The 14,254-nt window shown below is 31.1% G+C and overlaps 1 protein-coding gene across 1 annotated transcript in view; it reads left to right on the top strand.

Moving 5' to 3' along the window:
- LOC106645530 (protein unc-80 homolog) overlaps positions 1 to 14,254 on the top strand; it is a 676,041-nt gene that overhangs the window by 41,562 nt on the left and 620,225 nt on the right. The gene's annotated exons all lie outside the window — the stretch shown is intronic.

Genomic DNA, 14,254 nt, shown 5'->3' with positions numbered 1-14,254 from the left:
ATAAGGAAAAAAACAAAATCCAAACACTATCTTAACAAACTTATTGCATTATTCCATAATTTTAATATTAGATTTCTCATTAAATAATCGCCAAATTCTGTAAATGCCTACATTACCAAAATAAATGTGAGTTGAATTTGTTTTTGGTTGTAAAAAAAATCGTTATACATATGTTCACCTTTCACAAAAAAAATTTTAAAAAAACCCAAAAAAATCAAAACACTATTTTGACTTATTATTTACAAATGTATAATTTTAATATTAGATCCGTAATAAAAAAAATCGCCAAATTCCGTAAATGCATGTGTTATAAAAATCTCATTTATATCTTTAAAAGTTTGGAACCACCATCTTGACTTTTAATATTTTGAAATTTTCACTTCAAATTCGTAATTGGCGACCCCAAAAACTCACGGGTAGAGATTTTTAAGCTCATAGATATCCTTTTTCGAAATTTTTGGAACTGCCATCTTGAATTTGCCATCTTGTTTTTAAATATTTTGAAACATTGACTTTAAATTCGTAGTCAGCGATCCCAAAAACCCCTGAGTAGAGATTTTCAAGCTCGTGCACTTTTTTTTTTAAATATCGGAAACGCCATCTCGAATCTGCCATTTTAATTTTAAATACTTAGAAATTTTGAAATTTAATTCGTAATCAGCAACCTGAAAAATCACTTAGTTTAGGTTTTTAATGTATTATGCTGAATAGGTTCTTCAAAAGAGAATTCTTCCGAAAAGAAGGCAATTTTTTATGTTTGTTTATTTATATAACAATTATTGTAAACAATTATATCAAAAAAAATATATTTTTAAGTTCTATTATCATAAGATTAGCTAATAAATAAAAGAAACCTTACAGATATACGCAAAAATTAAATTAAATGGCAAAAATCTGAAGTTTTCTTCGTGGGAGTACGTATTCCCACTGTGAAACTAAGGGTCAAATAATTATGCTTTGTGATTTTTGGGATACTTTTTTAGGCATCCTTATGATTCTTATCAAAAAATTACCGATAGACACACTGTAACTTAGACAGACAGACTTACACTGACAAACAGATAAATTCGAAATGAATACTCGTTGGCACCGTGAAGAATTCTCAGGTGAGTAGTAAGCTTTTTTGAGCTGACTACAGCTACACGTATTTGTAATTGGATTGAAAAAATCTAAGTTATTGAAAATGATTGTATCACAATCGGTAATACAGGTAAGAGTTAGGTATGACTTATACGAAAAACAGTATAATACGAGAAGAATGGTGCATGATCGTGGATGATGTGGTATAAAGAGGGGTTAGACCTAATTATAGGAGGGATATAGAACCCGATGTACCTCTCAACAACCATATAAAATAAAAATACTTATGCACTTAGAGTAACGGTTTCTTTAGCCCATGCATGTTTAGTAAGTTTGCAGTGTGTTATAGGTATACGCCTGCTGATAAAACAATAAATGTACCATGCGTATAGTGCAGAAACTAACAGAAGTGAGTACAGTAAAGCGCATGTATATAATACTCTCTGTTTCAAACCAGAACGGGAGTTAACGATACAGGAATTCTTCACATAGCATATACGGCTACGTATCTCAGTTGATACACGATAATTGCTTAGGGCGCACAAAGAAATTATATCCACCGCATAACTTAACACTTTTTCTCTTTAGATTATTACGGAACACTCTAATCGACACATAGGTACTGAAATTACAACTCATGTACACACACACACACACACACACACACACACACACACACACACACACAGTCACACGCTCGCTTATGTAGGTGAGCGCTGTGTAAGAAATCCCTACAACATTAACTCTCTTTTTAGCTTGAAGCAAAGTGTATTTTATAGACGCGCTTCATTGCACTTACTGTAGTTCTTGGTGAGTTACTCTCTTTAGTTTCTGGACAGAATGCGTAGTACGCTTATCGCTTTTATGGCAGGCACCTATATACTTTACAATATACACAGAAAACTCACTAATTATGCATGTGGTAAAGAAACCTTTACACAAGAGAATATGTCTTTCTAGATTATATGTTTACTTTGAGGAGCGTCAGGCTCTTTATCCCTCCTCTTTCTTCATTTCTCTCTCTTTTTATCGCTCTTTGTCTTTTTTTCTTCTCATTTTATTTCTCTCTCTCTCTATATGTAGATGTATATATAACCCCTTTATATCTCCCTTTACCCTAATCTTTTAGCATCCCTCTCCCAGATTTACCTATTCTCTTAAGAATACCTCGTTATTTGCTTATTTTCTTGCTGTTTCTTAGAAAAAGTAGTATTCCCTCCCGTTTTCCTTCCTTACCCAGCCAATCATCTCTTTTCCTACTCATATAGGGTGTGTCTGTGTATGTTCACTCGATTTGATTTGAAAATTATCACATTTCTGCGGAATTCTAACTTCTAAATTTCAAAACTTATTTTTCTGAAGTGAACATCTCACTATCATATTACAGTTATGATTTTAAAAGTAATACTTTTATAGGCGCACTATGCGCAGGGGTTAGTAGACGGTTTCAGATTTTTGACCTCTTACTTTCGGGTCACGGCCCTTAACTACTTTGCTGTAAGCAGGCCCAACATAAGGGAATTAACTACTTTATCTTATCTTCCAGCTTATAATTTAATTTTAATAGTAATTTTTATTAAATGTAAATTAATTTATTTAGCTTAGTTATAAAATAAATAAATGTTCAATTTACTTCACAAAATAATTTTTTTTTTAATGTTTTTTTTTAAAACTAAGAAATGAGTGTATCTTATTGGAGCACCCTTCCTGTTCATTACTAAATATTCGTTCCTACGTATTCAATTTGTTACTTTTACAATAAATAGACAGATTTTAATACAACTCTTTCATATTTTTTAAAAATTTTCAAGAATTACACAAAACTTCTTGGCACTGTACAAAGACAATAACTAATTTTAATTGTACTTTATTCTTTCAAAATTTTTTCATATGTGATTGGAGTGATTTTCCAACTTAAGGAAGTTCTTCACATAGTTTGTAGGAAATAGTTCAGAGAAATTACAAGAACGCTAATGTGTACAGTAAAGCTAGCAATTTTTTTTTTTATGTGGATGTATGTATATACATTTTTCTTATGTCTAAGTGACAATTTACAATTATTCACCCATTTTTTTCTTGTCTTAAGGTGTGTAACGCTTCAAGAGTTGCATCTAGTAGGTAAAATTTGACAAGGTTTTTATTGGTGTTGTTAAATTTATTGTAGGACAAACCATATTTAAAATAAATTTTTGTTTCTACCGAAATCAAATTTTTTGGTTAGATTTGACGTAACGTAGCTGTTTTGCGTTGCTTTTTATAGCCACTGACACTATATCAAATGGATTTCATCAATAGATTTAGTCTCAAATATCGATTTAAAATTGAGTTTCTTTCTATTTCCACCCTGTGTAGTGATCATCGTTCTTAGATCACTAATAAGATCACTAATGACAACTTCACTCGATTACACACGTGTTATCAGTATGGTGTAGCGTTGCTGATTTTATCTTCTGCTACTCTATTTTTTTTTTAAGTCACTCAACCTAAACTTTTTTTTTTATTTCTGGTGCATTGGCTGTGCCCACGAGTTCGTTGAGAGATTTTCCGAGCTGGTGTTTTATAACGTAGCCAGCTCTCTTTGTGAGATCTTAACTGAACCCCTTCACCGTTTTCAGGTACTCATGATTTACAAGCTCGATTCGGCAAACCATTATCTAAGTTCACCTTGCGATAAACATTGACAAAAAATTTATGGTGAGCAACACCACCTAAAGTATTGTAGTAAAAATCAAAAGTATAACAATTTATAGGCACCCAAGTTGAGTTCCTTACATACTCAGTTGGCAAGCTAACATCATAGTTTATCATGCGGTAATTTTTGATAAATTATTTTTTTTATCATGAACAACACCCATAAAAGTATTTGGCAAAATTTTATAATTTTATTATAGTTTACCGCACGGTAAACTATGATAAAATATTTTTTTTTATCATAAACTACACCCATCAATGTATTTGGCAAAAGAATGTCAAGGACAAAAAATTATAAAAACGCAAGGGAATTTCCTGACAAGCTCGAATCGGCAGACAATTATCCAAGTTTACCGCGCGGTTAATATTGAATAAATATTTTTTGTAAGCAACACCACTGTAAGTCTTAGACAAAAAAATGACAAAGAATAAGAAATCAAATACAAGCCAATAGATTTATTAACAAGCTTGATTCGGTGTACCATTATCGAAGTTTACCACACGGCAAACAATGATAAAATATTTATGGTGAGCAACTCTTTTAAAAGTCTTGCGAAAATGAATGACCAACATAAGAGTTAATAACCACGCGAGAATTTTTTTTCACAAGCTCAAATTGGCTGACCATTATCTAAGTTAACCACGTGGTAAACTTTGATAAAGCAATTTTTGTAAGGAACAACGCAGCATGTCCTTGGGAAAAAAATGACATGGATAAGGAATCATAAACACGCAAGTAAATTTATTTACAAGCTCGATTTGACAGATAATTACCTAAGTTTACCACGTGGTAAGCATTGATAGAACAATTCCCGTAAGCAACACCGTTTTTTTGTACACAAAATTAAAAGTATACAAAATCATAGGCACCCAAGTGGTGTTCTTTACAGACTCGTTTTACAAGCTAACATCATAGTTTATCACGCGGTTATATTTGATGAAATATTTTTTTACACCATAAACAACACCCATCAATGTACTTGGCAAAAGTATGTCAAGGACAAAAAATCATAAAAACGCAAGGGAATTTCTTCACAAGCTCGAATCAGCAGCCTATTATCTAAGTTTACCAAGCGATAAACTTTGATAAAACAATTTTTGTGAGCAACACTGCAGCATGTCCTTGGGAAAAAAATGACTCGGATAAGAAATCATAAGCACGCAAGTAAATTTATCAACAAGCTCGATTTGTCAGACCATTATTTAAGCTTACCACACGGTAAACTATGATAAAAAATTTATGGTGAGTAACTCATCTAAAAGTCTTGCGCAAGAAAATAACCAACACAAGAGTTTATAAACACGCGAGAATAATTCTTCACAGGCTTTAATCAGCTGACCATTATCTAAGTTTACCACGCAGTAAACTTTGATAAAGCAATTTTTGTAAACAACACCGCTGTATGTTTTGAGGAAAAAGTGATAGGGACAAGAAATTATGCGGACGCAAGTAGATTTGTTTGGAAGCTCGATTCGGCAGATCATTATCTAACTTTACAACACGGTAAACTATAATAAAATAATTTTTTTTATCATAAACAACACTCATAAATGTATTTGGCAAAAGAATGTCAAGGAAAAAAAAATTATAAAAACGCAAGTGAATTTCCTCAGAAGCTCGAATCGGCAGCCTATTATATAAGTTTACCACGTGGTAAGCTATGATGAAATATTTATGGTGAGCAACTCTTCTAAAAGTCTTGCGAAAATGAATGACCAACATAAGAGATAATAAGCATGCGAGAATATTTTTTCACAATCTCAAATCGGCAGACCATTATCTAAGTTTACCACGCCGTAAACTTTGATAAAGCAATTTTTGTAAGCAACACCGCTGTATGTCTTGAAGAAAAAGGATAGGAACAAGAAATTATGCAGACGCAAGTAGATTTATTTACAAGCTCGATTTGGCAGATAATTATCTAAGCTCACCACACGGTTAAACTATGATAAAATATTTTTTTTTTATGATAAACAACACCCATCAATGTATTTGGCAAAAGAATATCTAGAACAAAAAATTGTAAAAACGTAAGGGAATTTCCTCACAAGCTTGAATCGGCAGCCTATTATCTAAGTTAACCATGCGGTAAACTTTGATAAAATAATTTTTGTAAGCAACACCGCTGTATGTCTTGCGGAAAAGTGACAAGGATAGTAAATCATGTACACGTCAATAGATTTATTTACAAGCATAATTTGGGAGACCATTATCAACGTTTACAATGCGGTAATCATTGATAAAATATCTATGTGAGCATTACTGCTAAAAGTGTTGCGCAAAATGTCGAGTATAACAAGTCTTCAACTCGCAAGTAGATATCTTCACAAACTTGATTCAGCAAGCTATCATCGAAGTTTACCATACGGTAAACTTTAATAAAATATCCCTTGTGAGCATTATTGCTAGTAATCAAGTGAAGTTGTCATTACTGATCTTGTTAGTGATCCAAGAACGATGATCACTACACAGGGAAGTATTTAAATAAACTTAATTTTTAATCGATATGTAAGACTAAATCTATTGATGAAATCCATTTGATATAGTGTCAGTGGCTATGAAAAGCAACGCAAAACAGCTACGTTACGTTAAATCTAACCAAAAAATTTGATTTCGGTAAAAACAAAAATTTATTTTGAAGACGGTTTATCCTACAATAAATTTAACAGCACCAATAAAAACCTTGTCAAATTTTACCTACTAGATGCAACTCTCGAACCGTTACACAGCTTAGGACGAGAAAAAAATGGGTGAAAAATTGTAAATTGTCACTTGTATACATGCTTTAACGCACACCTCATTCCCTCTTTTCAAATCCATTGAAAATTTAACTTATGTGTGTCTATTTAAAAATCTAAAAGGTTTTTCTCAAATTAATCTTGTGTACCGAAAAAATTTAGAGATTCCTACAAATTATATACATGCAATTTGATGTCATTTTTTCATATGGTTAATGTTAAATATCTATTTATTCAATGTACCATGTATAAAATTATGGTACAGTCAAACAAGCCACAATGCCATGGGTATTTTGTATGCTATTACCCTTATACGTTTGACAATTAAATAATATCTGTCAAAAAAACCTATGTGTGATGAGCGTTCTGCAGAGACACTTACTGGCATGTAATACTATCCTATTGAAAAAAACTGTACTACAGGATGGTTTTTCTTAATTTTCTGTGTACAATTATATTTTAGGTAATAAATATGGACGAGAAATAAGTGTGGAATTGTACGTAGTAGATGTAAGGGTAACGTTACAGATGTAATCAGCGTAGGCAGTAGAATGTTGTTCTTATATCACCGGAATATTCGATGGAAGTGCACAGTCTTGGACCGAGTAGCCTATACACTATTTTAATTGCATAGCACCGTAATATATTGTTTATAATCGTTAAATAATTTAATATCCATTAAAATCACACCCAATCAACGTAAGTATACTTATTCCCACGATAATTGCACCAACTTCGTACACAATATTGTTTCATAGAAGGTATTTTCATACTCAAAATTATACAGTTTGCCATATAATTTCATAGAAGTATTAGTTCATATTTAGGTACCGCAGCACACACTGTCAACTGACTTTTTTCTTTTACCTTCATGACAGTAAAACTGTTTTTTTGTTATTTTTATTGATTATGTACTAATGTATTATTATTATTATGATTATTATTATTATTATGATAACGATTATTATTATCATTATAATTATAATGATTATTATTATTATTATTTTAATTGTTATTAGTACCATTATAATAACAATGATAACTATTATTATTATTATTTTTATTATTATTATTATTATTATTATTATTATTATTAGTATTATTTTCACAAAACATTGTATATGCTATGCTCTTCAAAAAAGCCCAGCATGTATATGTCTATGCTCACTGCACCATTTCGAGGGTTCCACGTTTTTTATTAAGATGCTTTTATAAATAATGTGAATTGCTTCTTTTTGAAAAAGATAAGTCATTAAATATAGAATAGACAAACAAAAAAGACAGATGGTTAGCAACTGAACCACTCTCTGCTACGAATTGTTGTAAGTAACTGTTTATAACCAATTGACGTTATTAATGCTGTGGCTGGCACCACTTACTCCCGCATGAGCCGTAGAATTCATAAGCAGCGTTGGGTTAGGTAAATTCAATATCGGAACTTTTTCCCTTGATCGTATATATAGCTATACAATCTAGGGAGAATGTTCCGTCGAGCAGACAGCACAGCAGTGAAGGGGCATTGCCAAAGACACGCGGAAATTAAAAATTGTAATATTAATAACACAAGTGCCTATTACCCAATGACCCGGGGCGCTAACTGGCCTCTGTATTAAATAATAAAGTATTAATTATTAACACAAGCGCCTATCTCCCAATGATCCAGGGCGCTTACTGGTCGCTTTATTAAATAATAAAATATTAATTATTAATACAAACGCCTATCATTCAATGACCCAAAGAGAGAGCTTGGAGAAGCACTGAGCTCGCTGAGCCTGGACATTGTGCTGTGAGAGCGCGACCGTCGCGTCAGGCTCACGTAGCCCCCCCCTCCCCTCGAGCTTCTGCAGTTCAATGCTATGCCGTACTGTACAAGCCCAAACTACAGGCTACGTGGCGCGCATGGTTGTGCAGTCTCAGTTGAACGCTGTTTTGACTCGTGTGACTCGATCTTCGAGTCAAGGTGGCGTGTACACTTGTGCATTAGGAGTTCAAAGCGATTTGAACTTCTCTAGCCTGAGTAACTGGGCTCTGTACGTTCAAAAGTTTTTTCCGTGAAGTTTTTGGATTCAATCCAAAATTAAGCCAATTCTTACATTTTATAATTTTAAGTTAAATTTTTTTTTTTTTTGCTAACGCGATAAAATATAAAGCATGTATTTCTCTTGATTAATATGGGTCTTAAATTGTACTTACATGCACAAATAACATTAAACAAGCATTTTATGAGGAGAATGAAAATTGATGATAAATACTTTAGTAAGTACTTGCGATACTAATTAAGTTGACATTTTTAACAAATAGAACAATTTTTTTTACAATTCTTAGTAATTAATAGTATTATAAAATTTCGTTTTTGTAAAGCCATTTGTAGGAGAAGCGTGATAGTTACATAATAATGATCATAAGTATGTTAATCAAAAGGGCAATCATTGTAGAAGTGACAATCATTGTAAAAAGCATAAAAATAACAATAATTATAATAAAAATAACAATGATAATAGTTACAACGATATAAATAAAAATGATCTTTTTAGTCTCAATGATAATATTATTAATAATAATAATAATTTTAATGATGATAATGACATCGTATTTATTGGTATTATAATAATAATAATAATAATAATAATAATAATAATAATAATAATAATAATGATAATAATAATGATAATAATAATAATAATAATAATAATTATTATTATAATAATTATAGTAATAATGATAATAATAATAATACTAATAATAATAATAATAATACTAATAATAAAAATAATAATAGTAATAATAATAACAATAATAATAGTGGTAAGAGTAACAGCATTCAAGAAAACGATACTGATAACTGTCATTATGATAAAGAGAGTGATTTTAAAATTCTTCCTGTCAAATTGCTTTGTTATATTTTTATACATAATGACTATGATAGTTATAGGTTTTAAGATATTGATTATAGAGTATTTCATTTTACAATTGTATTGGACAATGGATGTATCCCTTGATATCAATTTATCTTATATTTTATTATAAAAGTTATTGCATTAAAAATTTTGGTGACATTGTTCTTTCTGTGAAATTTGAAAAAATTCCACATTGAATAATAAAATATTTCATATTAAGAAGTAAACACATCCTAAATAAAACTATGTCACATCATTGATGTTAATTTTTGATAGTACGATATACTTAAATGAAGAATGAATTGTGTTGGTAAAAGAAACTTAACTGTATATTTGTAGTGAATTTTAAAAACACTTATCTAAAAATTTTTTTAACTTTTATATTCCTAATTCAACATGTATGAAATATTCATACATAGTATTGTACTTGATTTTTTTGGTAGTTTACTATATTTCTGATGGAGCTGGAGTCAATTTAAGACACATTGCACACAAAATATAATTCTTAAGATTTTATATTTAAGTAACAAAGTAACAATCAATTTTTCTTATAATTTTAATTAAAATGAGCAACAAACTTAAAAATGAACTGAAACTACTAATCAGTTCTTCAAGTACTATAAAAATTTTGTGGACGCAAAAAAAAAACATTATTTTTTAAAAGACCCTCTACTTTACTGTATAATATAGGGAAATGTACAGATACTTTAGTGTTATTTTAAAAGCTTGATGATCTTAGTTAGCGAACCAATCTGTCTTTAAAATCCTACAGACTTTAACCAAATTAAGAATTTTGTCATTGGAGATGGGTTGGATAATAACGAAGAGATGACTTAATGACAATACAGTAGAGGGGGAGCTGTGAGTAAGTAAATGAGAGCTAAAACAGAAAAAGGGGTTAGAGAAACTTGTTCAATATAACTGTATTAAAATCACATAAAATTAAGCAAATATACATGAACTATGGATGAGCTGACATAGTGCTGAACGGCAGCATGGGTGCTGTCTTTCATATTTGTGAGTACGGATGTATAGCAAATTGAACTACATACTTACCTAAGTTAGAATTTTCCCTCATCGCACACTACGCATCCCCCACTCTTTGATCTCAGTTGAATACTTTTTTTTTTTTAGTACGCCTCATAAAGTTAGGAAAATACAAAAATCTTTGTAAAGTAAATCAAAGTCAAATTGAATGTATGCGTAAGTTTAACACATACTTTAAATAATTAAAATAGTTTTTAAAAAATGTTTATTAATACTATCTTTTTTATTTTAATAATTAAAAATAATTTGCTACATTTACATAATATACATTAATTTTTAAGTATTGTAAGATGGCTGAGATTGCAAGACAAATAATGTAAAAATCTCAATTTATCGACACCAATAGAAATTCACATAAGAGATCATATTTGTCATCTATCATTTTTTTTTACTTAAGTGGTTAATAAGATTTGTATGAGATTAAGTAAAGATTGAATCACTTTTTTTTAAATAATATGTGAACAAAAACTAATTTGTTTTTCATTCATAGCACAAGAGGTATGTTATTTATTTTTATATAATACTTTAACTTATTATTTTATCCCTTAGGAAAAAAAGATTCTATTGATGTTATGGACTGGCAAGATATCAATGTTTTTTTTAAAAAAAATAGCAAGTCATTTAACTTTTGGCCTTATTTTAGATCCTACATTTGTAGAAACTGCATTTTTAAGATTCAAATTTGAAAAAAGAGAGATTTAAAAAAAGCAGATCTAAGTTCATAGGACAAAGCCTCCATAATTTTTAAAAAAAAGTTGGAAGTAGTAGATAGAACGTAACGAGATGTACATGGTACAAACGTTGCTTTTAAAAATAAATGAATAGCCTTCAGAGGTAACATCCGTCAAATCTTTCTGTTTTGAAAAAGAGTAACATGAGCAGTATGATTGCTAAAATTATCATATTATCGTATTTTTGGTAATAGAAAAAAATTAACCTCCTCTTAATAAAAACTTTCATAAGTTATTCTTAAAAATTGAAAGAGGAGTGATAAGATTATCAAATATTCTAGAAAATCAGAAGACAAAAGATATTTGTCGAAAGATTTTTTAGTAAAGCAAAGAATTTTTGTAATTTGACAGTCGAATACTTTTAATCCATAGTTAGAATCCTTATTTTTTAAAGATAGCATTTTAATCAAAATAACAGGAAAAAATGTATAACGTTATTAAAATGTAGATTATGCAACATATAAACGTTATGACAATTTAAATAATAATATTTACATAAATTTTTTTTTTTTGAGAGCTGAATACTATTAATAAAGGGTAACACATTTATAAGCTTAACTTAACAATAGGGCTATAGAAATATTGACTATAAATTCAAACATTACAGACATCTTATACAATGGTACACGCTTAAAAGCAACGAACTATTTAAGTATTTTATTAAAGCAGGGATAACAACTCTAGCAAAAAAATTAAAAGTACAGTTTTTATACCTAGAGTCACTTAAAATACTGAAAATTCATTAAAAGTACGATTTATTTCGTAAAGAAAATCATTTTCTCTGGTTTAAGAATATGAAATTTCTATTAATGACTTGCACGAACAAAGTTTGGATAATGTAGGCTTGTAGTGAAGAAATTTTTTTTTTTCTTACGAGCAGCTGTATGTATCTGTATCTAGATATTAGAATTAAAAACCAATATTCATCTAAAATGAATCTTACTAATATAGCAAAGTCGCTAAAACCGTTGCAATTACTAACCACGAAAACTACTGAAACGATTTGGCTGAAATTTGGCATACTGATTCTTAATGATTCCGAGATTGTTTTCGCATAGTTTTTTTCTTGAGAAAGTTAATAACAATAGTAATAAATAAGCTCAAAGTTTTGCTAAACTAAGCTAGTCTTACGTTTTAGTTCAGTAGGATCCACCAAGTGGCGTCAAGGTCAAATTTAACCCGCAATCAAAGATAGTAAAGAGTGGTTATAACATGCCCCATCGAGTCAACGATTATCGTAGTCAATCATTGGCACTGCACCAAGAACGGAGTAATCCGTTGTGCAGCTGGGCATTCCGACTACCGATGATACTCTTCTTTCATGGGCAAGCGAAATAAATCGGGTTTAAGCCAGGATCGCCAAAATAACCGAATATCACGAAAAAGTGGGTGTTTGGAACGTCAACGTATTTGGTAGAATGTTACCAGAAGACGTGTACAGCCAAAGCACAATCTGCTCCATTACTTTGGCAATTACTTAGCCGTTCAATTATTTGACCTGGTGCTGTCAGAGAATTTACTACTTTAAATGTAAGCCAGGGAAGACAGCCCTGCAGAGTACCAGCAGACACATTGGCGTCCTTCTTAGAGATCATCCCAACGGCATACCTATAGAGGAGATATTCACCAGGCCCACTTTCCTTACTAACGATAAACGGTTAGTAAGCCAGGGAATGACCTCAAGACGAGATATTCTTTGGTTAAAGGCATACCTTCCTCATGTACGGTCTCTTTACACAGAGACTCAAAGGATAAGAGTCAAGCTGCCTACAGCTAGCTCTCCATCATCAAAAATAATAATGAGAAATAGCTTCAAGTTTCACTACTGGCCCTTTTCAAGGCCATTCTACGTATTTACGTTTCCAACTAAACCATCAATCTCATCGGTACTTTTAAGAGCCACCTAAGTTCAAATTACTTTGCCAACAAATACATTTTTACTACGATATCCAGAGACGATTCATGAACTAAAAGACTATGTAAAGCTGGCCACTATTAAACCAAGTCAGTCATTCACTGGCAGACGTCATGAGTGGAGTTGTTTGTTGCAAAGCTGGAAACCCATGTGACCGACAATCCTATATTATCCTCTCGACTTTAAGCATTTAACCTGGAATCAGTGATCCTTTCCAACGTATTCGCTGGGAGAACAGCTATAAAGAAAGAAATAATAAACGTGAGCCAACTAGATAGTTTTCAACGGGCAAGTATCACGAACCAATCTCTCCACCTTAGATCACCAAAATAACTGAGTCTGCAACTAAAGGTGCTTTAGACCACAACGTCTGTGACGTGATACCAGTAGACGTTGGGAAAGAGCTCTACAGCTAGCTCCAAAGCTCTAAAAGTTGTAGTTTTTTTCCTGATTAGAGTGGTGCTGCAATAACAGGCTAGAGAAGATCACCCTGAGGTATAAAGGCAATCACGTTTGCTGGAAACTTCAGTCAAAAAAAAATTACTTAAGAAGCTTACCGGTCCTTTTTTGGGTAATCAGACGTCAAACTACCTTGCCAACAAATATATTACAACCTTAGAAAATTGAAAAAAATAGCCTTGAGGACTCACAAGAGTCTTAACTATGCCAAAAGTCACAAGAAGTTGAATTGGAACGAAAACTTTAAATGCATCTTATGAATACAATCTCAGGCGTCGAAAAAATGACAAAAGAATTTATTAAGTAAGAGATCATTTTTTCACTCAAATTTTCATAGTAATCTTTTGCATCTTCCAGATTTTTGAATAGGTAGAATTTGTATTTTTGCTACGAAAAAAAATGTAGAGATTGTGCTCCAGAACTTTGTTGCTCTGGTTTGAAATTGTAAGATAAGAAGAAGAAAAACTTTAATTATTCATTTTCTGTGAGCTTTGAATCTTTTCAGCTTCAAAAAATAGCCCTATTCATAGATCATACGAGAGAAACTGCAAATAAACGGAATTTTCAACGGTTATTTTATGGCATAAGAAATGCACGGTACTTTTTAGCATAATCATATTCTTTTCACTTTTCATGGCTTTTTAGTGGACCAAACAAACTGTATGCATTTCGAACAAATATTTTTTAATAAAAAT

This window comes from Copidosoma floridanum, unplaced genomic scaffold, assembly GCF_036245765.1.
Source record: "Copidosoma floridanum isolate Cflo_tuat_1 unplaced genomic scaffold, Cflo_Japanese_pri ptg000004l, whole genome shotgun sequence".
In the NCBI taxonomy this organism is placed as follows: Eukaryota; Metazoa; Arthropoda; class Insecta; order Hymenoptera; family Encyrtidae; genus Copidosoma; species Copidosoma floridanum.
This window is presented reverse-complemented; position numbering and strand designations above follow the sequence as displayed.